Genomic DNA, 25649 nt, shown 5'->3' with positions numbered 1-25649 from the left:
AGGAAATGCAAATGCAGTTGTGCTGCAATGTCTCTTCTATTGTGATATGCTGTTTGCATCAGTGAGCAGCTTTTTCTTGTGTTTCTAATTTAAACAACTACCCTAGACTTGACTCTGTATGTTTGTGCCTTTTTTTTCTTTTTTTTTTTTGCCTCCACAGTACCGGTGTGTGTGTGTAAGTGCGAGAGTGTGTGTGCGAGCTGATAATAGCAGCCCCATTGGTATTCAGCGGAGGGAGCTCCAGGATCTCGCTGCGCCTTTCCCCAGGATGGGATCACAGAGCAGGGATTGTGCTCGCCTGTGGAGAGCCCGCTGAAATGGGTGAGTGTCCGTCCTTCTCTTCCTCCTTTTTTTTTCTCTCTCTCTCTCTCTCTCTTTCCATTTTCTTTCGTTTTCTTGTTTCTTATATCTCTCTTGTCTGCTTCCTCTTCTTCAGTCTGCAGTTATGTCCAGAGCATTTTCACCACTGATGGGCTTTCCCTTCTCTAGCTCGTGTCTTTCACCCCGTCCAACTCAACCTCTCTACCACTCCCCCCACCTGTTTCCCTCCATCCCTCTTTCCATCATCTTTTCATCCAGCGTCCATCTCTCTTCATCCTCCTCAACTCCCACCCTCTACCCCCATCAAGACATAAACAGGCCTGTCCAGTTTGATGGATTTGGATGAAATTTAAATGGCTCACTTCAATTTGTTGCTTCTCCCATCCATTCCCTCTTTCCTTCTCTATCTCTTCCCCTCTTCGGCTGTGTCACCCCTCCCCCCGTACTCGCCTCCATCCCTCTCTCGGTCTCTTCAAGCTCCTCTCTACATTCTGTTTGAATTCAGACACACCGAAGACGTTTGAGTCTTTTTTTTTCTCTCCCTGACACAGACAATGAATGCCGGTGCTGTGGATGTGTGTGTGTGTGTGTGTGTGTGTGTGAAAGGATTGCCATTTCTGTGCATTTGTCAATCATTTCTATAGCGTTTTATGCGTGTGTGTGTGTCTGTGACACAATGCAGAGAGGGCAAAGGTGTGTGTGTTCACGCTCAGCGTGTGGGATTGCTAGAACAAAAGGTTATGAAGTAGATCAATGTGTTTAATTGCTTCAGGCATGACAGCTGTGACACGCATGTACACACACACACACACACACATATATTGTCACTCGTTTTACACGTACCTCCATCTTTGCACTCCTTGCTGACATACCTTCTGTACACCAATTCACACCCACCCACACTTTTTCACGTGTGACACAGAAGCATGTAAATGATGCCAACAAAGGCACACACACACACACATATAGACACTGAGCGCTAATCTAAGCAGTGAGCCAAAACGCACACATACACATTCACAGTCTCTTCCTAAATGGTCCTATGAGGATATAGGTGTCACAGGAGGGTCACATCTATCCACACAGCAGTATTGATTGGAGCTGATACACTGAATGGCCTGTAATGTTTCATTTTAAATGGACCATCACCTCAGTGGACTCTGGGAAAAAGGAAGGAGTCACTAAACCTATTTAATGATTTCATTTTGTTTTGTTAAATATACGATATTGTTGCTGCATGGCACTGAGTTCAGACTTACTTCTGTAAGGAAGGCATTCTCCGTGCTGTACTGAATTAAGGAGGTATTCATCACTCCCAGCTGTGTGAGCTGTGAGCTTTTGATCAGAATTCAAAAATGATTTTTATGTATTCAACAGGTGCAAGCTGTTGCGTAGTAACAAAGGCAAGACTACCTGTTGGGTAGCAAAGATTTGACATCTTGCTGCTATATTTAGGTTAAAGCATTCTAGATGACAAGAGGCACTATGAATTATTAGGAAATAAAAAAAAAAGAAACTCAACAGTCATTCAGACCTGGAACAGTGTTTGTTTGTGTGTGTAAGAATATGTTTTGGCACAATATAATGGCACATAAATGTGGCAATATCCAGATGGAGCTGAATGACTGGATAAAATACACGCTGAATCTAAAGAGTACAATCAAATACCAACATCACAACCTATTTAAGGTCTAAAATTCTGCCGGAAAATCTTACAATTATCAAAAAATGACCTTGTGTTACTCTCGAATCTAAAATATGTCTTAATGCCTGAACTCATTTTCTTTATAAAGACATTCTCATCTATTCATTGTTTATTTATTTCTTAAACAATCCAATGCTGCTCCATGACTAATTTAAGAATTAAAATAATAATAATAATAATATGAATAGTAAAACGTCCAATTTTATTTACCCTGCATCCTTTATTGTACCAAAACATGAGCTGATTGTTGAGCTTATTAGTTTGAGAGCCAAAATGATAGCAGTCTATTTCAGGGCTGTTACCATTCCAAAATATCTAGACTGAACAAATTCAAGCTGATATGTAATTTGTTTGAGCACCTATGTATCCTAAATTACATTGGTTTTCTTTTCGTGCCTCAGTTGAATGACAGGCTAGCATTGCCATAAGGCAGCCGTGTTTTACAAAGTTAGCAATAATATTCTTTTGCACGATTTATCCATCAACAGCCAATCCAAAATGCTTCCTTCCATTACCTCTGAGATAGTGTGGTGTCATGATTATCCTTTCAGCACAGCTCTCATGTCTCTCGTTTCCTTTTACGTTAGCAAACTACTGCTACTGAGGACAACAGGGCATTCAGTGGATCAGACAGATACTGTGTTTTAGGAGCAGCCCCGCTGGATTACAAAGCCCTATTGTACTTCCACACCACAACATTTTTCAATTCTAATACATCATAACAGATGCTAGACAAATACTAGTTTGAATTTCGAATCAAACTTGACAGCTGTAGTCTACACCACTCAAGTACTTGTACCTGACCAGTGTTATGAGCCTGGACTGCAGTCCTCCACATGCCTCAGGCACATTCACCAGTCAGAGGTCCCTGTCCTTCAGTGTGCGCCTACTTGTCTTGGATGCCTTGGGAATGTGATGGACAGCTAACTTGGAATTACAGAAAAAGACAGGAGAGATGACTGGATGAAAGCAAAGCTAGGTGTAGATTTTAAATTGGATAGAGGCAATAGAAGAGTTGAGATGTGACTGAGAGAGTGTTTGAAGATGAGCTTGTTGGGAGCGAGTGAAAGGATCAAATCATAGAGTGAGTGGAGAGTAGGAAGGCGCAAAGAGGCAGCAAAGTCAGAGGAGGAGTGACAAGGACGGAATAGACAGCAGGACGACAGGCAGGTCGGAGTGTGACGAGGGGGAGAATGATGTACGTGATAAGGCAGAGTGACACAAATGTCACCATGCTAACCTTTCATGCACCCTCACTCTCTCTCCTCTCTACTTTCTTCCCTCTCCCCTTCCAGATATAAAGCCTTTCAGAGATGGACACCAAATGGGCAGCATGCAAGCCAACACACCCCCCTCCAGCGACTATCTTTTCACACCTAACCGCCGCCACCATCTCCAGCCATCATCTTGAGCGGGGATTGAACCTGCGGAGTTGAGGCCGGACAACTTGGACTGAGATACCAGAAGTCATCTTCAGGAAGTAGAGAAAAGCCAAGGGTGACAAGCCTCAGAGGAGTTAACTTACAACAAACCAATCAACCTGTTGAGCATACGATTGAGCTTCTTGGACTTTAATGAAATAGGCTGGCAGTGATGCTTGAGCAATGGTATGGAGCTTTCGGACATGTCCGGATTTATCGACCGGATATCCTATCAAGATTACGACACTTGTGTGCACACCTCAGAGCCGGGTCACTTTTTCAGATTGGCTTGTGGGCAAAAGCGAGTAATTGAAAGTCCCCCCTCTAGAGGGTCTCTCTTTTGATTTGGTGGAAGAGGGCTTTTTTGTCCTTTATTTTTTTTTGGGAATAAGAAGGAACAATTTCAAAGCCCCTCTCTTTATCCCGCATTTACCCCCTCTTTCTTTTTCACCATCTTTCTCACACATTTTGCGGAGAAATACATTATGAAGCAGCACCATTCGTCTTTATTCTCCCTCAGTGATGGAGAGAGTGGAGGGACAGACTGTCCAGAATAGATAACGAGCAAGGAGACTGGCACTAAGGAGAGGAGAAGGGGAAATAAAAAGCTGAAAAATAGAGGTAGACAGGTAGAGAGAGAGAGAGAGAGAGAGAGAGAGAAGAAGCAGAGAAGGCAAGAAAGGGAAAATAGAGAATTAACTAGGATTGTTCAAAATCCTTTTGGAGACTCAGAGCATCTTTCTAATTTCGCCCGTGCTGTGTTGGAGCCTAGTTAGTGCAATGGGCAGGGGAGGGGTCAGGATTTACACCAGGGGGGGCACTTGAGCAGGAGAGTAGGGTTATGTCCCCCCTGCACCTGCCTGGTCTATATCTCAGTGTTTGGCAGGAAGACAGACTGAAAGATGGTAAACAGACAGCTATACTGAATGACGGACAAGCTCTGAGGCTGGTAAGACAGACAGGAAGATAGACAGACAGAAAGACGGGTACGCAGTCTATTCCAAGTGTCAGGCAGAGAGCCAGACATCCAGTGCCGGCACAGTAGACAGTGTACATTCATTGTCATTCTATGCAGTATGTGAGGAAGAGACAGAGAAAAGGAAAGAAAGCAGAGGCAGAAAGAAAGAAGAGGAGCATCCCTCTGTTTGTAGCTTCTGGAGAATCTCACTTCATCTGTATCCACCTCAGTCAGTACTGTGGCAAGCCCATGCACTAAAAAAAAAACAGGTTGGAAAGGAGGGGGCTGTTACTAGAAAGGAAATACAGGCTGAAGAGAGAGAGAGAGGGGGAGGGAGGCAGGCAGAGCAACAGAGGGAAAGAGCAGGTGTCGGAAATCCTCCCCTTCATCTGCTTGTCATTTACTCCTTTATGTTCTCTCGTCGTCTGGTGAGGTGATTGGTTTTCTGATGCTGGTGTTCCTCTGCTCATAGGCCCTCCGCAATCCCGAGGAAAACAAGAGGTGGGCAGACAGAGGAAAAGCAGAAAAAGACAGCATAGAAGGAAAATTTTGATTGACTAATTTTTCACCCCTTCATTTTTTCAAAACGGGCTCTTGTTATTTTTTCACTTTTTTTTTTTGGTTTTTGTTTTTAAGTAAGAGATAGAAAGAAAGAACACGGCCCAATCAATCCCTCATTCCCTTTGTACACAGAGTTGAACCTCTCCTTTCATCAACTGTTGATTTTTCTTGCCTTGTCCTAAAGGGATTATTTTCTCCTCCATCTGAGTATAAACACTGGAATCCTCTCCATCCTCCTCTGTATGTTCTCACACCACCAATGACACAGTGTGAACCCCTCTGACTCCCCCACGGCGTCCCCCTCCCTGGCCGAAGTGCTAAAACCCTGTTGTCTCGGATCTCAATGAATGTGTTAACTCACCTCTACAGCGATAACATGGCACAGCGCTTCCGATAACGTCTGATTCATTCTGTAAGTAGGACTCTCTCTCTTTTTATGTGTGTATGTTATGTTTTCACATGTACACTGCATGCCATTAGCGTGTGTATGCAGAAACACAAACGTGGTCTGTCTTTCTGCAGTGTTGGTTTTATGGTGTCTTCACAGCGGATTTGCTTTCCTGTGCTTCCTCCGCTCCAGGCAATTTGAGCGTGTGTGTGTGTGTGTCTGTGTGTGTATGTGTGTGTCTGCCAAAGACAGAGATTTTGATCTTACAGCCAAGCTTACAACAGCATCAGAGTGGTGTCAGAGAGAGGCGAAGGCGACGTGCCTTTCTATGTGTGTGTGGATGTGTGTGTGCGTGCACGCCTACATATTGGTCCTGAGGTTAATTTGAACTAATTAGTGGTGAGTATTTTTGCTTCTCAGAGCAGTTTTTTGGTTCTGTGTCAGTGTACTTGCATTCATTAGGTTGAGATGGAAAGGGGATGGGGGGGCTAAAACTGAAGAGGGTGAACCAGCTAATGAGAATGACTCTGATTCCCTGACTAGTTCTTTGTTGCCTCCATTTCACGTCTAATGCCCTGAGCATTACACCCCGGCTGCATATCATTTCAGCCTCCTTTTATCTCCCTATGTGTTTCCTTGGATGAAACCCTATCCCGAGACCCAGCCTCTGCAATGTCCTGCATATTACTAAGCCCATCTATCTCCGCGGACACATCCACATCTTTATACACTCCCACAGTCACCAGGCCCTGCACCGGGAGACGCTCAATCAAGATAGTCCCTTCAAACAGACCAATGAACTGTGAATAACGCCATTACACAAACTCCCAGCTCAGAGCGTTACAGAGACAGAAAGATTGGGAGGGTGGAAAAAAAGAAAGGGGAAAAAGTGATGAAGGGAAAGAGAGAATAAAAGACATACTGGGGACGGAAGAACAAGAGCATAAGGGGGGGTGAGATTGGAGACGGAGAGTGAGAGACAGAAAGCAACAGAGGGGAGGACACATAGAGGAGGGAGGGTGAGGGAAAAGGGAGTGCGTGGGTCTAGAGGGGCTGTGGAGCAGGAAAAGACCTCTGCTCCATGGGAGCACTCTGATGGGCTTAGCAAAGCCCTGCTTTGTTCACACTGTTGGTCAGCCTCTCAGAATTAAGATTACTAAATAATACGATTACCGCAGCTGCACGCTGATAACACACTGCTGCCGATCCCCTTTGTCACTGTCAGAAGACCCAGAGAGGAGGAGGAGTGGCATATGATGGCATCAAAGGCATGACAGCACTGACTTACATTAGAGTGTCGCAAGGGCCCGCGCTTCACAACATGGCTTCTCTGCTTGCCGCTGAGTGGGAAGAGTTAGTGTGACTTTTCAGTTCACAAGTGGCCATAAACAGAGGACATAGTGAGGCAGAAATAACGCCAGCCCAGGCTTTTTCCTCAACCGGGATGGATGTTGTCATCGTGTGCATTCATGTGAGATACATTTTGATTTGCCTTATCCTTTCTCCAGTTGTTAATGTTAAGCTGTCAGCTCCAAAAGGGACAAAAAACAGACAGACCGCTCGATATATTACCTGATTCCACATGTGTAAACATAAACCAAGGCTCTCATGGCGAGACTTCTGCCCCTTATCTCGATGTTTTACAACGCATCCTCTGCGTGGGCTATTTGTTTCATGTTTCTGCGCTTGACAGCTTTGACACGAATTCCTGCCACGTTGACCTTGCAGTTTAAAGTGTAATAAAAGCTGAATTCCCAGGCTGTGTTGCACATCGATACGTGTTCTTCTGGTAGCTGATAAATGGACTCCCACCCCACGGGAGAGGGGGAAAACAAGCAGGCAGCAAAAACCGCTGTCCAGTCCTGCTCAGCGGAAGTAAAGTACAACCATCTGAAACCCACTGCTCCAAGAGCGGTGAGCTAATATCAGGGTTGGAATGGGCTCAAACCCCCTTCTATGTGATATGAAGTATCTCCACTCTCCGCTCAGCAGGAACAACCATTTGCCTGCAGAGCTAAAGATTAGCTTGGAGCAAGAAACAGAGAAGACTTATTTAGCACGTGATGATATAGTACAAGAGTAACAAATAACAAAGTAGAGCAAAGGGGGCGAACCACAAACATGCAGCTTAAAACCGCCTTAAGCCACTGGAAGTTGGCAACCATTCATTTCAGCCTCTGTTCCTGGGTAGCACATTTGTCATCTCATGGAGGTTTCTTGTAAATGTCAAGGGGTGTATTTGCTTCAGTGACATCAAATGAACTTTGACCCCAGGTCCTCCCCAGCTGAGCCCCATAATGACAAAATAACTGCATGAGTCACACTCTGGAACCAGCACAGCTCCAGTCATAAAGCATCCATGTTGAGTCACATGCACTCTGCTCAGTGAGTCCAGAAACAGAAAGGCAACATGGTGATGATGTGCCAAATTATCATAGTACATGTTTGTGTCATTTGGTGTTTAAGTGCTTTTCACAGCAGCGGTACACCCCCAGTAAAGTAAATCATTTCATTCAACTTGGTCTAAATTGTGGCAGAAAAGCATATGGTTCATAAGATATTCTTTCACATTGGGTTTCAGAGACTCCCGTCGCCCCTGTTGGCACCAGTCGGGTCCTCTCAGATCAGTGAACTCATTATCCCACAGGGTTAGATTTTTATTTGCTGGTTCCCATTTTGATTGTGCTTCACAATATCGTTCTTAGACGATTCCACACTTTTGTTATTGTTTAGGCGAAAACATGTTCTCACTCTGTTTGCATCATTAATCATTTTACAGTTGTGTGCTGGGAGCAGCTGTTCTTTCTTCAGAGGTGGTCAGCAGCTGTTATTTCTTTAACTGTGCCGTAATGTAACAGGGAATGCTTGATTCTCCCCAGAAAGGTGAACATTTGTCGCGTTATGGGAGGAATTGTTGGACTGTTGTTAACACTGAATCCATCATTTTCTTATCGTCTCGGGACTGCGACTGACTTCTGAAATCATAGCCCCATATGATTCCTCTTGTGTGCTAGTTCCACCCCTGAAGTGTCTCAGACAGCTACTGCTCCAAAGAGAACCAGGCTAATTTGGGACATGAGATCTCTTCTAACACCGAGCAGCACTTCAGTTTCCTCTGGCTTCAATCTTCGGCCGCTTGACCACCAGTGCGAGGCACTGCAGCCTGCACTAAACCTTTGCTCCTCATTGCCTAATGGAGCACAAGAAATGGTCCTGTTTGCTTAGTGGTTTGTCCACTCCTGCTTGCTTCAGGCTGGCTGGCCTTGGGGGAAAGATTGAGTGAGTGTATGAGTGTGTGTGTGTTTGTGTGTGTGTGAGGAGGATGACAAGAAATGGACATTAGGACACACATGCCCTTTCCATAATGTGCTCCCAGCTGGGCTGTTTGGGCTGGCCATAAAGTGAATGCTGCTAATGGCCTCTCAGTTAATGGACTCATTAAGATTGGATTGCAAAAAGATAAAAGCAATGTGTGTAATGTCTGTGAACCGGGTGGAAGTGTGATCGTTTGTATATATGTACTGTTACTGGAACCGCTCTGTGTCTTTTTTAGTTATTTAGTGCTTTAGTAGATACACCAAGGACAATACTAACTGCAGCAGTAACACTGTCCTGCATTAGCTTTAGTAGAAAAGGTCAGTATTCTATCAGTGTAATTGTAATACGGTCCATGGCTCAGGTGATCAGTCCTGACTAGGTCTGTCCTAATCAGGTGGCTGGCAGAGGCTCAGAACGTCACAGCTATAATGTTTCGCTGCAAGATTGCCGCCGCTTTGTGTAAGCGTGTAAGTGACAAAGGCTGATAGGCTTCATCCGAGGTCGTTCCAGGACCTGTCCCAGAGTGAATGTGACTAGGATGGCGAACGGCATTCTGGGTAGGGTTGTGTGTTTTTTTTATTCATGGTGGCGTGACTGCTCATTAAGTCTATGTCAATTTCTTGAATCTTACCAGAGGGTTTGCTTATGTCACCGTGTTCATCATATTTTAAGCTTCAGCTGAGGTCCAGCTTGCCTCGCTCTCTTTGATAGCCTTTATTGCACCACAAGGGAAAGCTTGTTTGCATGCAGAGTTAACATTAATTCACAGGACAAAATAATTAAAACAGAACAGAAGAGTCTTTTTTAATTAGACCAGACAGAGCGTCAATAGCCTAACTCAACTTTTAGAGTGTTACTTTTTTATTAAAGCTCTAAATAGATAGATTACTACACCATTTACAAATATTCAATACACAGACTTTGCCTGCCGTATGGTAATAACCATATTTATCTGTCAGAGGGTGTCAGTCAATGTATAAGAGGATCAGACAATGAATTTCAGAGTAAAAGCGCACACCTTTTAATCTAATCAGTTACTAAGCAGGCAAAGGAAAAAAGGAAAATAGAGTCTCAGCAGGGGATGTCATACTGCAATCACTGATCACACCTGTATGCAGACCCCTGAGGGGGCCTGAGGCGGTCATGCTGCAAAATAAGGCAAACTGGTTTCAATTCACTGTTTTTTTTAGGACAGGATAGTGAGATCACATTACAGGAGTGACTGTCCTGATCAGACACTATTATCGTTAATCAACATAGAATTAACACTTATTATTACCTTTGTGAAGACGTTTTAAATAAAGCCCATATTTAGAAGTCAGACAGTGTGACTACAGTAGAAGGGCATGTCTTCTATCACAGTTTGAGCTGAAGCACCCTGCAAGCAGTCTTGTACTGTTCATCCGTTCTTGTACAATTCTCCATCATTGCTTCTGCTGTGAAAAATTGTTCAAAAGTCATTCAGGTAACAGCATTGTCGGCCTCGGTCTAGTGAGTCTGTTTTACATTTTAATGTTTCACTGTGGCTCCTGCTGAGCAGTTTGCTTGACAGTGTAATAATGGCTCATCATGATATCTACAGGTATCTCCGCGCTTATCATTAATATACGTCGAGCTCAGCTAAACTCTACAGGACTCCAGTGTGGACCTGGACCAGACAGTATTTCAACATGTTTGCTTTAAGGTACTCGGACAAACTACTGCACCTATTGTTTATTGTGTACATATGGACATATACCAGTACTCAGCCCATGTGGACTTACCAAATATATTGTTGCAGTGGTGAAAAACATTAATCTTTTTGCTTTTTGCATTGCAAAAAAGGACTTGGTTGCTTGCTTTTCTGAAACAATTTACATATTCTAGAAAAAAGTGGAGGTTTATCTTCAGTCTCACCTGAAACACATAAGAAACAAAGATTTTCCTCTTTTAGGAGACCATTAAACCTGCCTGTGTCTGTAAATAATGCTAATATACCTGAACATAACTGTGTATATAGAGATCTTTGGCTGTTTGCTTGAATTCTTCCTCACATAAGGTGTTGCACATTTGTTAAGAGACAATTTCATTATTTGGTTTGTACCAAATCAAATCAGATTTTATTTGTATAGCCCAAAGTCACAAAGTACATTTGCCTCGAGGGCTTCACAATCTGTACAGGGAGTGACACCCTCTGTCCTTAGAGCCTCGGTTCCAGTGAGGAAAAACTTGCCCACAAAAAACCCTATAACAGGGAAAAAAGGTGGAAGAAACCTTAGGATAAGCCACAGAAGAGGGATCCCTCTCCCAGGACGGACAGACGTGCAATAGATTTCACGTGTACAGAACAATGAAACCTTTAATAACATCTCTTATGTTTTCCATCCCATATCAATGAAATGAGACAATATCCATCCATCCATCCATCCATCCATCCATCCATCCATCCATCCATCCATTGCACTTATCCAGGGTTTAGCAGGGCATTTCACATGTCCCTCTCCCCAATGTAACACATTGCAGCTCCTCCATGGGAATCCTAAATGGATTATATTGTCCCTCCAGTGAGTTCTGGATCTGCCCCTAAGTGCCCCAAATACCTCCAAAGGGAGGCGTTTTGATCAGAGGCCTGAACCACCTCCACTGGCTCCTTTTGATGCAAAGGAGCAATGTCTCTACTTCAAGCTCTCTTAGGATGTCTGGGCTCTTCGACCTACAGTATCTCTAAAGCTCAGTCCGACCACCCTTCAGAGGGAAGTCATTTTGGCCATTTGTATCTGTGATCTCATTCTTTCAGTCACTACCCAAAGCTCATGACCATAGGTGAGGGTGAGGGTAGATAGACTGGAAAATCAAGAGCTTTGCCTTCTGGCTCAACTCACTCTACTCCACAATGGTCCAGTACTACATCATTACGTTACATTACTGCTGATGCTGCACCAATCCTCCTTTCAATCTCGTGCTTCATCTCTCCTGAACAAGAACCAGAGATACTTAAACTCAGCAACTCGCTTCCAACCCGGAGTGAGCTGTTTTCCGGCAGGGCACCATGGCCTCACACTTTGAGGTGCTGATTCTTATCTTGGCCACTTCACACTGAACTGCAAACTGCCATGGTGCGAGCTGAAGGTCACGGACTGATGAAGTCAACAGAACAGAAGTCATCTGCAAAAAGCATAGACACAATTCTGAGTTTCCCGAACCGAACACTCTCCTTACTGCAGCTGCGACTTGAGATCCTGTCAATGAATACCACGAACAGAACTGGAGACAAGGGGGGCAACCTTGGTGAAAATGTATTTGACGTTGTGCTGAGAATAAGGACACAGCTCCCACTTTGGTGAGAGCCAAGGTGGAAAAGCTGGTCCACAAGTTCCACAACCAGACTGGAATCTGCATTGCTTCTCCTGAATTTCAAAAATCAAAAGAAAAGTACTTTTTATGGGATTTTCTGCTTTGCCAGACTGCATCATCCATGTTAAATAATCACTAAAATCTTAATTCACTCAGAAAGAAATTGTCACCTTTTGTACAGCCTACTGATGTAAAAGGCATTAAAGACAAAAGATACCATCGCTGCTTCTTTTCTCCTAAAATCTAGTCTGTAGCCAAATTTCATCACCACTTTCATGCTTTCCGCTGTGTGTCTCATTGTTTCTACAACACAAGTATTTTGGGATTGTGAGTCAAGAGCCTGTAATCATCTTCACCAATCAGAAGTATTAACATGCGAGTCAGTTCCAGCTCAGCTGCCTCGGCCCAAATGGTGATGCTGCAGTTGATTACAGGCTACTGCCTGATTTTAAACTGTTGAATATTTAATTGACTCAATGAAACATAATACTCCGAATAGGCTCATATCATGTCATTATAACTGAAAAAAAAATTACAACAGATGTGATTAATTTAACTAATTAACTAATTTATGGGCTTCTCATTTCCATCAAAATGTGGAGTCTGGAATATATGGCAGCATTTTTTCCGCTGAGTCAAAACTTGGCAACCCCCCACCACTGCCCCCTGCTGCAATCACATACACAGGAGTGTCACGAAATAGTATACTATTAACTGCATCATTGCTTTTTTGAGGTATGACTTTCAGATTAGCTTGGGTGTAAATGGTTGCCTGTGAATAATGTAAATCCAGAGACCAGGGAAGGAAGTGTTGACTGTAATTAAGCTCACATGGAGGTGTGCGTGACGTAAAGTAAGAATGCTTTGAGGGCAATACTTTTCTACTTCACTTGAGCTAGACAATAGCAGCATATCATCCAAGAGGCTCAGTTAAAATGAAAAACAGTTTTTGCCTCTGGTTCAGTGGTACTTGATGTAATCCACAGGGTTGTTTGACCAGTCTTTATTTCAAGTCCTCCTAAGCTATTCACTTGCTCAGGAATCAAAGTCGAAAGCTTGAGTAATTTATCCAGTGTTTTTCTCTGAATCTCCAAGTGCCGTGGTGATTTTTCAGTTTCACCAAACCTAGAAATGGTAAAGTCACCTGAAAACCATGCTAGACGCACAATGAATTGCATTTGTATGCAAGAAGATTGCGTACAAATGCACAAGCATCAAGCATCATGTGAGAGCATAAGCATATGACATATGTTTATACATGAACATCTGATGTAGCTCATGTGTGTGCATGCCCCTGCTATGTACAGTATGTGCAATATAAATTTTGTGTAGGTGTTTTTTCCCCGTCTGTGTCAAGATGAGTGATCTGTCAAGATGAGAGCCGTATTGTACTGCCTGCACATTCATATTATGTTTCCTTCGAATACCTTACATGATGAAGCTCTAAGGGTGAGGGGTTTGTCTGTCCATTCTGTGGATGTCATGGTTAATGCGCATGTGGTGTGCTGTAAAATTAATGTGTTCGATATATCATACAAGCAGAGCTGTGGTCATGCTGAAAAGCATAGAGGATTTCAGGCAGTCTTTGATTCAAAGTAAAATAGGCTGAGATAGCACATATTCTTTTCATCCATACAGGCTACAGCACCTGCTGACAGCCTCAGTTCCTCTCTTTGCAGGTCAGGAGAAAATAATACAAGAAAGTCAGTAGGATAACTTGGGACACAACATGTGTGCTTTATTTAAATGCTGCTAGATTAAAGCTCCTAAGCCCTGACATTTAATGAGCAAACTGGAAATTAGGAATATTATTGTATGACAGTATGATATACCAGGTGTTATATTGACTTTATTATTATTTAATGGCTTCTAAACCTGCAATAACCAATATTTTTGGTCGTTTGTAAGCAGCAGAAACAAGCTGTAAACACAACACTGACACATTATCACCTCATAAAGTTGATATGGCAAACGTGTTAGCAAACAGTTGTGTATTTAAACACCGAGTAGCAGCAGCAGCAGCAGCAGCAGGAGAAATGTTAGTATTCAGTTTAGAGAGTCATACAGACACTTGATGAATGTAAGATCTATTTTCATCCTCCTTTATGCTCTGTTTTTGGTCTCCACCAACTCCTGAGGGAAATATCTGATAAATGCCCCACTATATTTAACAACTAGATTTTGCTTTTGTGTGTGTGCATACAGTGGGAGTTTTACTGAAAACAGCTCTGTGCTGCATTTGGAAACAACGCTGAGTGCGAACCAAAACAGAGAAGCCAAAACAATCGAGCTGAAAGATGCTAAAACGCTCTTTAGCGCTGCAAAAGTCGGTGGATCGTTTTCTGGGTCAGAACTACAAATAACTTCTTTCCTATTATAAACATCAACTATAAATGTACAGATATAAATAATCGGCATTGTTGGTGGGAATCCAAATACATAGCAGGTAGCTAATTAGAAGCTATATGTTGTTTCCCTAGAGAAGATTCCTTGTTTACCCAACACTGTCAGACCTTTGCCCACACCAACAAATGAGGACAAAACACACAGCCATCATCTGAACTGCCTGAAGATTTGTGTAACCTCGGCTCCTGATATCACCATTTTCCAATTTCGCCATCAGGTCTCAATGGGACATAATCAGTTGCTAGCAGTTGGCCAGTGGCACTTGCTGGCGATATCCTGTCCACAATAATAGCAGCGGCGTCTCATGAGGGGATAACCTGCCTTATTGCTCAATGGATTTACATACAGCAGGTAATCATTGTGACCGCAGGCTATCTGTGACTGATGGTGTGTGTCAGCACTGTACATGCAGCCTTTGTTTTCATTTGGCAATCAAGCCCATGCTGCTGCAGAGATCAGTGTACCGTTTGGTTGATTGTAATGTGTGTGATTGTCTGTCTCTATCTGTGTGTGTGTGTGCGCGTACATAATTCATCTAAATGCTTACCTGTGGGCCATCGTCTTTGCTGCTTCTATGTATCCGTCTCACTCAGTGTTGCTGTGAAGCAGAGAAAACATAAGGCTTCTTTCACAGGAGACCCCCACCATTACAACAGCAACCTGATTTAATGTCCCACAGAGGCTTTGATATTAAAACAACGTTGTACAATAATCCATTTAAAAAGAAAACCTGAATTCAGGAATATGCTAATAAAGGGAAGTGTGTATGTACAACCATATCCTCCAAGGCTTCACCAGTGAGGGGATGCTGGAGGGGAGGAGGGGAGGAGGAGGTGTGGGGGAGAGGAGATAGGAAGTGATAGCTCAGCAGAAAGGTGTAAAGTCCTCCAGTGGCTAGCTAATCTGCCAGATTTAGGGCGGCTGGTTTTCTCTATGCCCTCATGGAGGATGGGGAAAGCTCTGTTGGGCTCACCTTTTAAAGCCGCCTGGGCCACAGCCACAGGGGGAAACCCAAACATATCGATTATCCATCAGGACGAATTGGGGAGGGGGTGGGGGAAAACGAAGAGGTGGACTAACTCTCTCCCTGTGTTCCACCTCCTCCGACTGCCTCCTTTCAGTTCAGGCCACTGCTTCCTCACGGGTACAGTGATAAAAAAAAATGAGGTGGCTGAAAAATAAAGAAGGGGTGTCGAGCGAGAACAATTGATAAAAAGAAAGACAAGAATCAAACAAACAGGCGAGCCCAGAAACAGCCGTGTTTTCTTTTGCTCTGATCATGAGCCAAAATCTGGGAGCGTGCACAAATGCACTTGCGTGTGCCTACTTGTGTATATGTGTGTGTCTGTGTGTGTGTGTGTGTGTGTGTTAGTGTGAGTTCACGGCAGCTGCTGAGTTGCTGTGTTTATCTGTGTGAAAGCTTTACGGTAAATAAAGCTCGAGTCCTGGCAGGGAGACAGGTGCGGCAGGCTGGGCCAAAGGAGAGCTACTGTAACTCAGGAAGGAAGCGAGAGGAAGAGAGCAACTCTCTTGAAAGTGCCAAACGGACAATCTTTTGAAGTGGCCCATATTGGCATATCATGAATAAACATGAGAAATGTTTGCTTTCGAGCAAGGCAAAGCTGAAGGTGTGAGGCTCATTAGAGACCAAGAGGCCATGTTGATAAAAGAACTGTTGCCATGACCATTTACTGCACCGAAAAGTTCCGCAAGTTCATCCGCTAGTATTTATCGTTTTAACCCTCTTGGTCATCTAATCATGCATGCACTGATGATAAAGAAAGGAAGCCCTAATTAAAAAGAAAAATTCACAAAGCTGAAGTGTACCATGTAGGCATGAAAACATCTGAGATCATCTGCTGTATATTATCTATTCATTGCTCAGTATTTCAAAATTACCTACCAATTATGCTGTCAACTACCCAGTGATGCTATTTTGTCTGCACATTTATTAAGAAAACCATTATAATAATCGCTAAAGTTTCACTGTAATGCCATTTTATAGGGATATGGTTCACATTTTTCATTTGCCAGAAACAAACTGATGATAATGTCTATTACTGTTGATAATGATAACACAAATTACATAGCTCTCCCAGCACTTCCACTTCCAAATCGTAACTCATCTATAGCCACTTGGAATATTAACCCAGCGCTCCCCCAAGGCTGAGAATATGAACTCGCACCTTATAAGCCAATGCAGCCCTGTGCAGTGGTGGTGTGATTAGAAACCCTTTCCTGGTGAACTGCTAATACACTTGTTGAAGTTTGATAGCCTCCAGTATATAGCAGCCTTCTGGTTATGAATAACCCTTCTACATAACCAGCCCTCCTCCACATCACTCAGGGTGAAAAAAACCCCCCACTGCGTTTCCATCAGTGTTTTTAGGCTGTGCACTTTAAGTTTTTTTTTCCCCTAGCTAACTGAATACATGTCAGAGCATAGGGTTCATCTGAAAGCATTAGAGGAATCAGTAACAGCCCTTAAGTCTTTCTGAGGCGGATCTGGGTGGAGATTAAGCAACATCGGTTAAAGAGAGACGGGAGGGAAAATGTGTTTTGGTCTTATAGGCATCTGACAGCTCCTCCATAATAGTGATCTAATCCTTTTTATACAGCGTGTGTGGCAACACATTGGCAACATCCAAACACGTACACAGATGAACCATATCCATGCAAGCAGGCACAGCACACGTACACATTCATGGGCGCCGATGCATGCGTTCATACACACTAAGCACAAAACAGTACATTGGCTGAACTGATGAATGAAGAAGCTTTTTGACGTGTTTCATTATTTCGATTTGACACCTGTCATGACTGCTCAGGCGACCGTAGCCGGATAAATGTTGTCATCCTACCAGGAAGTATTACTCCAAGTCATGCCAGGGGCTAAGGTGTTAAAGCAGTGTGTGTGTGTGTGTATGTGTGGCTATTTCTGGCACATTGCTATGAGCTACTTAGACACCAAATTGACTCATTATAAGTGCTAATGACAGGTGTCCCTTTGTGTTCAGTTTGTGGTATGGAAGCGCTGCCAAATGCCCACCGTGACTAGCGTCAAAAGCATCGGTGTGCAAATATTCTGTAGGATGAGGTGCGTTCTCTGTCGCCGCACACTAGTTCAACTCATTAATCATTAATTGATCTGCGACATTTGATATCCATTGTTGGATCACTTTAATGACATTGATGTGACAGACTCAATTTAGTCAGTTCAGTCTGCATCAGAGTGAGAAGTCATTTTGTCCCTCCCGTCATTATCCTCCTCATCGCACCCTGTGATTGCACAGCCCAATTAAAACAAATTAGCCTCCCATCCAGTTCACCCCTTTCTGCCACCAAATTGTTGTGTCATTTATAGAGCACCATGGCTGCCCGAGCTCACTCTTTGTTTTTGGTTCCACTCTCTCAGGGCCTGTCCAAAGTAATAATTGTGTTTCTTCCTCTGTGATAATGCAGTGCTCTCTGTTCCTTTCGGGCCTGTATTGAAATCTTGATCCTGTCCCTCTGCAGTGGCTATCTTGCGCTCCGTATCTGAAGAACTGATGGTATCTGCCTCCCCCTGTGAATTTTCTCCTCTCCAGCTGAATTATCCATTCTCCCCGTTGCAACTTTCAATATTTCCTCTCTGGCTCCCCTGTCTTCTTGCCGTATCTCTCTGTCGCCACTACATTTCCTCCATCTTTCTCTCTCTGTCTTATTCTGCTACCTTCTCCTTTCTCTCCTCTCTCACAATTCTCTCTTGCTTCCTATCTGTCCTCCTCAATCGCTCCCTTCTATCTTACTTCAGTCGAACTCGGTATCCTAAAGATGCTTTGCATGTCTCTGGCAAGGAAGCATCAGAGTGTAACCTACTAAATTGGAACGTTATGGTGAGGCAACACACACGCTTGAGAAACTCTTGAGTTAATGGACAATTTACCTCACCTCATTGTTATAGCCTTTACATTCATTAAGCCCCCTCTGCTCTCTCCTCTGCCTCTTTATCTTTCTCCCACTCACTTCTTTATTCCCTAATTTTCTCCTATCTTTCTCTGCCCCGGTTGTCTTCATCCTAAAAGTCTGGCTGCATTGTGTCCCACCTTCTGTAGGTTTCCTGTGTCTCTGGTGCTCCGCTCTCCCCCCTCCGGCTTGAGCCGTCCAGCCTGATTCCTCCAGCCCGCTGGAGTAAATGGTAAAATAATGGTAACAGCCAGCCATAAATCAACCCAATTGAAAAACATCACCATTAGAGTCTCCCTCTTTTTCCCTCCCTCATCTGTTCTTTCTGTGCCCTTCACCTTTGTTCCAGGAGGGACCGAGGGAGGCAAAGATGACGATTAGAAAGTGTTGTTGGGGGGAAAACAGAAGCTTCCAGAGAGATAATGAAAAATAAATACAGCACAGGTGTATGTGTGTGTTAGTCAATTCGAGAGAATGAGATCTGGTCTTTAAGCTGTTACTGGTATGTGGATGCTATGTGCTCTTTTCTGACCCGAAGCTTAGAGGAGGCTCATGCAGAAGGAAGAATATCCTTGTGTCAGCACATCCGCAATCCATGTGTGTGTTTGTGTGTGTGTACAGACTTGCATGTATTACAGGCTTAAGGGAGAGAAGGGAAAATGCATCACAGTGAGACAAAATGGCAAAAAGAAAGGAGTGATAGCGAGAGATCATTATGGCAGCAAGAAACAGCAGGCGGTCAGTGAACTGATGATGTGATGTTTAATGTGATATGACACGGAGACGTTCATATCGTGGACACAAAAAGTTGCCTATCCTCATTAAAAGAAAAATGCACTGACACGGACACATCCATGTAGACACATATTTAGTTATAGCAGCTGATTGCAGGCAGCAGTGTGCTGTTCAAGCTTTATTGGGCCAATAAAAGCCGGCGTCCGGCAGAGGCCTGTCTGGGTTTTGTTGCTGTGGTGATGCTTGCCAAAGTACATGGCAGGAAGCAGTAATGGAGCAAGAATTTAGATCTGTTACTTAAACATAATATAATATATAAGTAGCAATAACATAAGTACTCTATTACCAACAAAATTCAAATCCAAAGTCAAAGCAATTACTGCATGCCATGTGAAATATATTAAGCAGTATGCAGACATAAGCATTTGATATTGTGATTTTATCTGGTTAACATTGGCTTGATTGGCATAGATCATTAGATCCCTGATGCTAACTAACTTAAGAAAAATTGGTGTTGATTTTGGCCAACAATAAATGATGTAACGGTACCTGGGTAACTGTAAATGGCTGAGGCTAAGCTGGGTTTGGTGGCTCAGTGTGGCTGATGTGGTGATTTGCAAAGTGTTCCAAATAAAATGTATGACTATTATAGATGGGAATGTTATTCTGAATATAATTTATGTTTCTATATATGTCACTTTTGGCTGATGCCCAGGAGGTTTTGCCTGCTTGCGACTATGGAGTGTGAACGCGAGCATTGACTGAATGTGTCATTGTTAACAAGGATTTTTACGAAATGTTACATTGAACATTAGAATGGTCTTTTCACCTAAATCCCATCATTTCTCACACATGGCTTCTAGTTTTAAGATATCTTTAAGATGACAGCTTGCTCCTGGTGCTCACAGCAATAAAATCTTACCTTTAAAAAATTCAACAGCAAAGTGTCCTTCCAGAAACAATGTTCCAATTACTCTGAATGACTTTACAGTGAATAGCTTTTATTGGAACTACTTTCCAAGAAATGATCACTATTAAAACCACTGATAGTAAGTTCCAACCAACCAAAGCCAAAAATATCTGCATGCCACAATAGGTAAATGTGAATTTTTGTTTTGGGTAATTGGGGTGAACCACCCCTTTAATTAAACATACAAGTATTCAGCAAAATCTGTTCACATAGGTAATCAAATATAAGTACCCATTACGCAGAATCGTCCCTCAGCTAAACAGCTGAAAAGATAGTTACATATAAGTTACATTAATAACTATGAATAGTCAAGCATGTGCTGTATGTTTCTGCACAACTGCATGAGCCATGACACATGAGCCATTACAGATGCGCACTCATCCATGCATCCTCACAGACTCGCAGTGCAAAGGCCACGTTGCGCAGAGGTGCTGATGGCTGTCATGTTAATATGCCGGGGAGGCTGAAGGATTGGGCTGTTTGTTACCAGTGGGATGAAGTCAGAGGAGTAGAGGAGAGGAATGCGAGGAGAGGAAAGGTAGAGTGGGGACAAAACAAAAACAAAATGTGACATCTAGTTTTGCAAAATTAAATTAAGTGTGCAAAGAGCTTCTTTCGTTATAAAAGATTTAGCCGTATGAGATTAGTCGTAGCGCTTTATGTCACACAAAAATGTTGTCGTTGCTAAGGAACGAGCGAGGAACGGCCTGATAATTAATAAATTGTTGAGTAGTTCCTGAATAACTCAGATTCAAGGATTATATAGAAGATAATGATAAGCTACTGCTGTATATTAATGTAATTGCAGTGCATCTAGTCTTTGTGTTGTATTTCTTGGATATTCCTGGAACAGAATGGTGGACCGACACACTGACCGACTGACAGACAGACCGACATTGCCAGCTAGAAAATATATGTCACAGAAGTTTTTATATTATGTTGGCTGTAATTCATAACCATGAAACAAAGACTGTTTTTGCATATATATATATACTGCATATAATGTATGCTATTAATATCCTGTTATTGATTTAAACCATATTCTCCATGCTCATACAGAAAGAGCAACTTCAGGTCATGATGTTCTCCCACAAAATGAATAAACAGAGGTATGGAACAGAGTGCTCTGCTGTGTAAACGGTAGTGGATGCAGCGAATATGGATGATGAGCTGAAGATGAGGGGTTTGCATACGGGGGAGAGGAGGCAACCCAGCATGAGGAAGGGGAGAGCGTCAGGACTGAGAAAGCACGAGGGAATGTTGACGATAGGCTGAAGATAAGTAGGGCGGGGGAGAGGGAGGGTGGAGACATGTTGTGAAGGAGTGGGGAAAAGCATGGAGGGATTGTTGGAAGGAAGGGAAGGAGGGGAATCTGTCCTCCATCCGGCAGGAGTGTGGTCTTTACTGGCCCCTGCGGCACTGTCTTCCCAATCTTCATCCCTTAATCAAGAAGAAGAACAAAGATGTGCATGTTATTAAAAATCAGGGCCATCAAAAGGAGCAAGGGGGCAGGAGAGAGAGGGAGGGAAAGAAATAAATAATGGCATAGTAGAGTATAAATATAGTGATATCCTCCAGGCATGTTCTATCTATCGCTCATTTTTTTCTCTGCCATTAAGGAGCTCTCTCTCTTTCGCCTCTCTTTCTTAAATAAAAATGAAATACTGTGATTGTCATTGTCAGCCACTATGTCACCACCTCCCATCTCCATTTTAGCGCCGACTGCCCATCTCTTCCTTCTCCTTTATTTCAATGCTTCTGTTCTGTGACTGGCTCTATCTCACCATCTTATTAGTTTTGTCCCTGCCTCTCACCTGTTCCTCATTTTTCTCTGTTACACTCGCTCGCGCCCTCCTCAATCACACCCTTATTTTGTCTAATGTCAAGCTAATCACTCTCCCTCCTCTCTCAGTCCCTCTGTGGTGTGAAAGTGATTATGGTGGATGGCGCATTAGGTGGTTTGTGGTGGTGTGTACGTACGCGTGTATGTGGGAGTGACGGGAGACAGGTGAAAGGGTTAGGCACGGAGCATCGCCACAGATGGAGGCTGACAGTGTGTCATCTCTTATCAGCAGTATTTAGTACCGGATGTGTTGCCCCAGTGTAATTTGCGGCTCAATATGGAATACAATATTTACAGCCTAGGATAATTAGAGGGCTGTAGTCAACTATCACAGTGTCACAGAGGACGAGGCACTCTCAATTACATGTCACATGTTTGGATTTAGCCAGGCTTTAATATTTAGAAATGTTCTGTTCATCCAGTCATAGTAAAAATAGACTAAATATGTGCTTCATACAACACACTATATATACATACTAAGTGATTTCTAGGATCACTGCATGAAACACGCTGGCATATACACAATAATTAGAAAGTGGCATACTACTAAGTAATTTATTAAGTCTTTTTATTACCAGAATCTGATCCACTTGGTCTGAAAAGTCTCGAAGAGACATATGATGTAATTATTTAATCCTATTCATGTGTGCAAGGGACCACCAGGACGTTAGCCAGCTTGGCGCTTAGGCTCAGTTGGAGAAGAGATCTAGTGTGCATATGGGCCCAAAAAAATGCATGTGCTCAGTTAATAACTTAAAAATGAATAGTTCTCCTTAACACATCCCTGTGAAGTACACTGTCCCCAATACAATGCACAAACGAAACGAAGGACTTGCGCACATATTGCATCATATCCTGTTAATACAATAAAAGTGCATTTTAGGAACGCTCGCCGCTGGAGTACGCGACGCACTCTGTTGCGCTTATACAGTACACTGAATTCTTTAATTTGGACAAATCATCCCAGATGTCAGCATTTACCCACATTTGAACGGTAATTTGAATTTTGAATAAAAAATGACAGCCCTAGTGTGTATTGTTAAATTGTGTGAGGCTGTAATGCTCATTATGAAACAGAAAACAAAATAGTAGGGGAAAAATTATAATTTGGCTTGAGGGTGGTACCAGAGGAATAGACTCACAAGTCTCTTGAACGCTTTTGCTCAATAGAAACTGAGGAAAATCCTTCCCTCGTTGTTAAAACTGGGAGGAAACAATTAGCGTTAAAAAGCCCTCATTACAGGGTCTTTAAGGCACCCCTTCACATCTTGCAGAAGTTGTGTGTGAACAATAGAGAAGAATGAGGGGAGACCATTGTTTCCAGTAAAGAGTGTCACTGACTCACTGTACTGTAAGGGTACATTCAGACAGGATTTGGCACTATGGTGAAAACGCAGGTTTTTCTAGTGCAGTGGCAGTGCATAGCGCAACGCAGCGACCAAAAAGTTGAGCTGGATGCAACAACTCCAGCTGCAGCCGCCAATCAGACCAGTTAAACCTGTCCAGATGGATTCATGAACTAAACTCTGATACTCTGCCTGTTGTGTTCTGGCTTTATTTCATGTACCCAGCTTCTACATCTGTGTCTGGCTTGCAATCTATAACTGCATAATTGTGACACAAAGAAGTTTAATTTGGTTTGCATCTGATGTTTTGACAGAGAGAGAGAGACAGAGAAATAGCGAGAAAGGTTTTGTCAAGAGACATAGACAGTGAATAAGAGTGAGTGAGCACCGGCATCGATAAACATGGTTACACCCACAGCAGCGTCTTCACCCCCACACACGGCCGCACAACCCTGCAACGATTCATGGCAGCGCCTGGTCCTGTCTGAATGTACAATAAGGGGCACAGGTTGGTTAGCGTCCGTTCTTGCCGCTATCTAAGCAACTAACATTTAGAATCCCCAGATAAGCGGTAGATGGTGAGATCTCTGATCGTCCGGTATCGTGAGACTACCAAAAGGAAATATCATATTGTTGCATGAACAACAAGGTTTAGCATTATTTCAGAAGGCATTTGGAACATCTCAGACTCCACTTGCCTCAACTTTTATCAGGCTAAGGTTAGAGATAGTGTTACCTGTATGCCAGGACGTAGTTATAAAGCCCTGTAATGATTCCCTTTGTGAAGCTGTTCTGTTGAATCTATGTCAGAGAAGTGTTTATTCATTGGCCCCAGAATTTTATTATATCATAGTACAGGAGTTCATGCTTTTGTGTTGACCTCTGTATTTGCTATAATGTAAGTTTGAATCAGTCACTTACTAGCCTGTGACAACACAGAGAGGGTGTTGACCTCTTTAACCTGCATTGACCTTCTCCTTTGTTACCATTTATGAGTTTGAAGTGAGTCTGTGTCAGTATTTGTACTCTGAAAGCACATCGACTGTGTGCTCTCTCTGCCCTGTTTAACCTCTCTCTCTCTCTCTCTCTTTCTTTCGATTACTCTAACACACAACAAAATTTGTACCTGCCTCACACAAACCATTTATTCCAATATATAAACAATCAAATCAAACCAAATGCTGCCCCATTTCTCAGGTGTCTTCTGCAGTATTCATGATTTTCCTTCTATGACAAATGGAACATTTGTAGAACAAGAAATAAGCAGATTGCAGGAAAAACAAGTCAGATTTCTAACATTGCTTCAAATTTCTACTGTCGATAGGCCCAGGTGCAGAACATGATTGGTTTTCTAATAGGTAAGCTGGCTTGAGAAACAACATGGGAGCACCTGGGTGTGTGTATCTGCTCGTGTTTCATGGGGTGTTTGACAGCAGTGTGTATGTGTGTGAGAGTGTGTCGCTGCATTCGTCCTTGGTTGTGCTCATTAGGCTGTTAAGAGGTTGGTATGTGCTCATTATCAAGTGAAGATTCACAACAGCCACCATAGTGTCCGACATGAAGCAACAAACAACGTGCAGTACATGATTTAGTCTTTATATACCAACAGAGCTTGAAATGTGTGTTGAGATCAAATAACCTTAAATGCACACGTTTCCCTTTGTAACCTAACATCAAACTTGGCAGTATGGAGTATGCAGCAGTTTGTAAAAACACACTTGCTTCCCTGTTTCTGGTTGGCAAGATTTAACAACAAAACCTAGCTCTAAATACAGTGCAAGATAATTCCCTGATGTTCTGCATGAAATGGGGGTAAACTGTTTTGCACCATGTGGTGGAACAGATATGAAAGTCCTCGATTTACAAACAGTTTTCTACCGCAAAACCACACCCAGTGAATGACGACATGCAAGACAAAATCGCCATGACAGAAGCTGTTAATGCCAGATCTATTTCAAGTGCTGGTGAATGAGATTAAATATGCATGGTTAGTGTTAACGTTAGTGTAGTAACATACAAAGCACAGATAGAGGCGTGCTTACCTGTTGGCATGACAAACTGTGTGCGTGTATCTGTGGTGGAAAAAGTATTCTGATAATTCACTTGAGTAAAAGTACTACTGCATTACTGAAAATATTCTACTACAGGTTAAAAGTCCAGCATCCAAAAATGGACTTTAACCCTGAAGTATTTGTTTATGTTTGAGCTGATTTTACTTTACTTACTTATTTATATGTTTGGTAGTTTATTCTACAGCAATGAGTTATTCCAAAACGACTATTTTTGCAATTTTTCGTCCACAACTCTGTCCCACAATTGCATTGAGAACCTTTGCACAAAGACAGGGAGCAGGGGGAAACAGCTAGTTACCTACCAGAACCTTGTCTCAAGCTTTAGCA

The 25649-nt window shown here is 42.9% G+C and overlaps 1 protein-coding gene across 2 annotated transcripts in view; it reads left to right on the top strand.

Annotated features, from left to right (window-relative positions):
• grik5 (glutamate receptor, ionotropic, kainate 5) overlaps positions 1-25649 on the top strand; it is a 78838-nt gene that overhangs the window by 568 nt on the left and 52621 nt on the right. For both annotated transcript variants that reach the window (XM_010735086.3, XM_019261295.2), the window contains exons 2-3: positions 161-321; positions 3322-5378. The gene's annotated coding sequence lies outside the window, so the exon portion shown is untranslated. The remainder of the gene's footprint in view (positions 1-160; positions 322-3321; positions 5379-25649) is intronic.

Source organism: Larimichthys crocea, chromosome XVI (assembly GCF_000972845.2).
Source record: "Larimichthys crocea isolate SSNF chromosome XVI, L_crocea_2.0, whole genome shotgun sequence".
NCBI classification, from domain to species: Eukaryota; Metazoa; Chordata; class Actinopteri; family Sciaenidae; genus Larimichthys; species Larimichthys crocea.
Note: the sequence above shows the minus strand (reverse complement) of the source record. Positions and strands in the feature narration are given on the sequence as shown.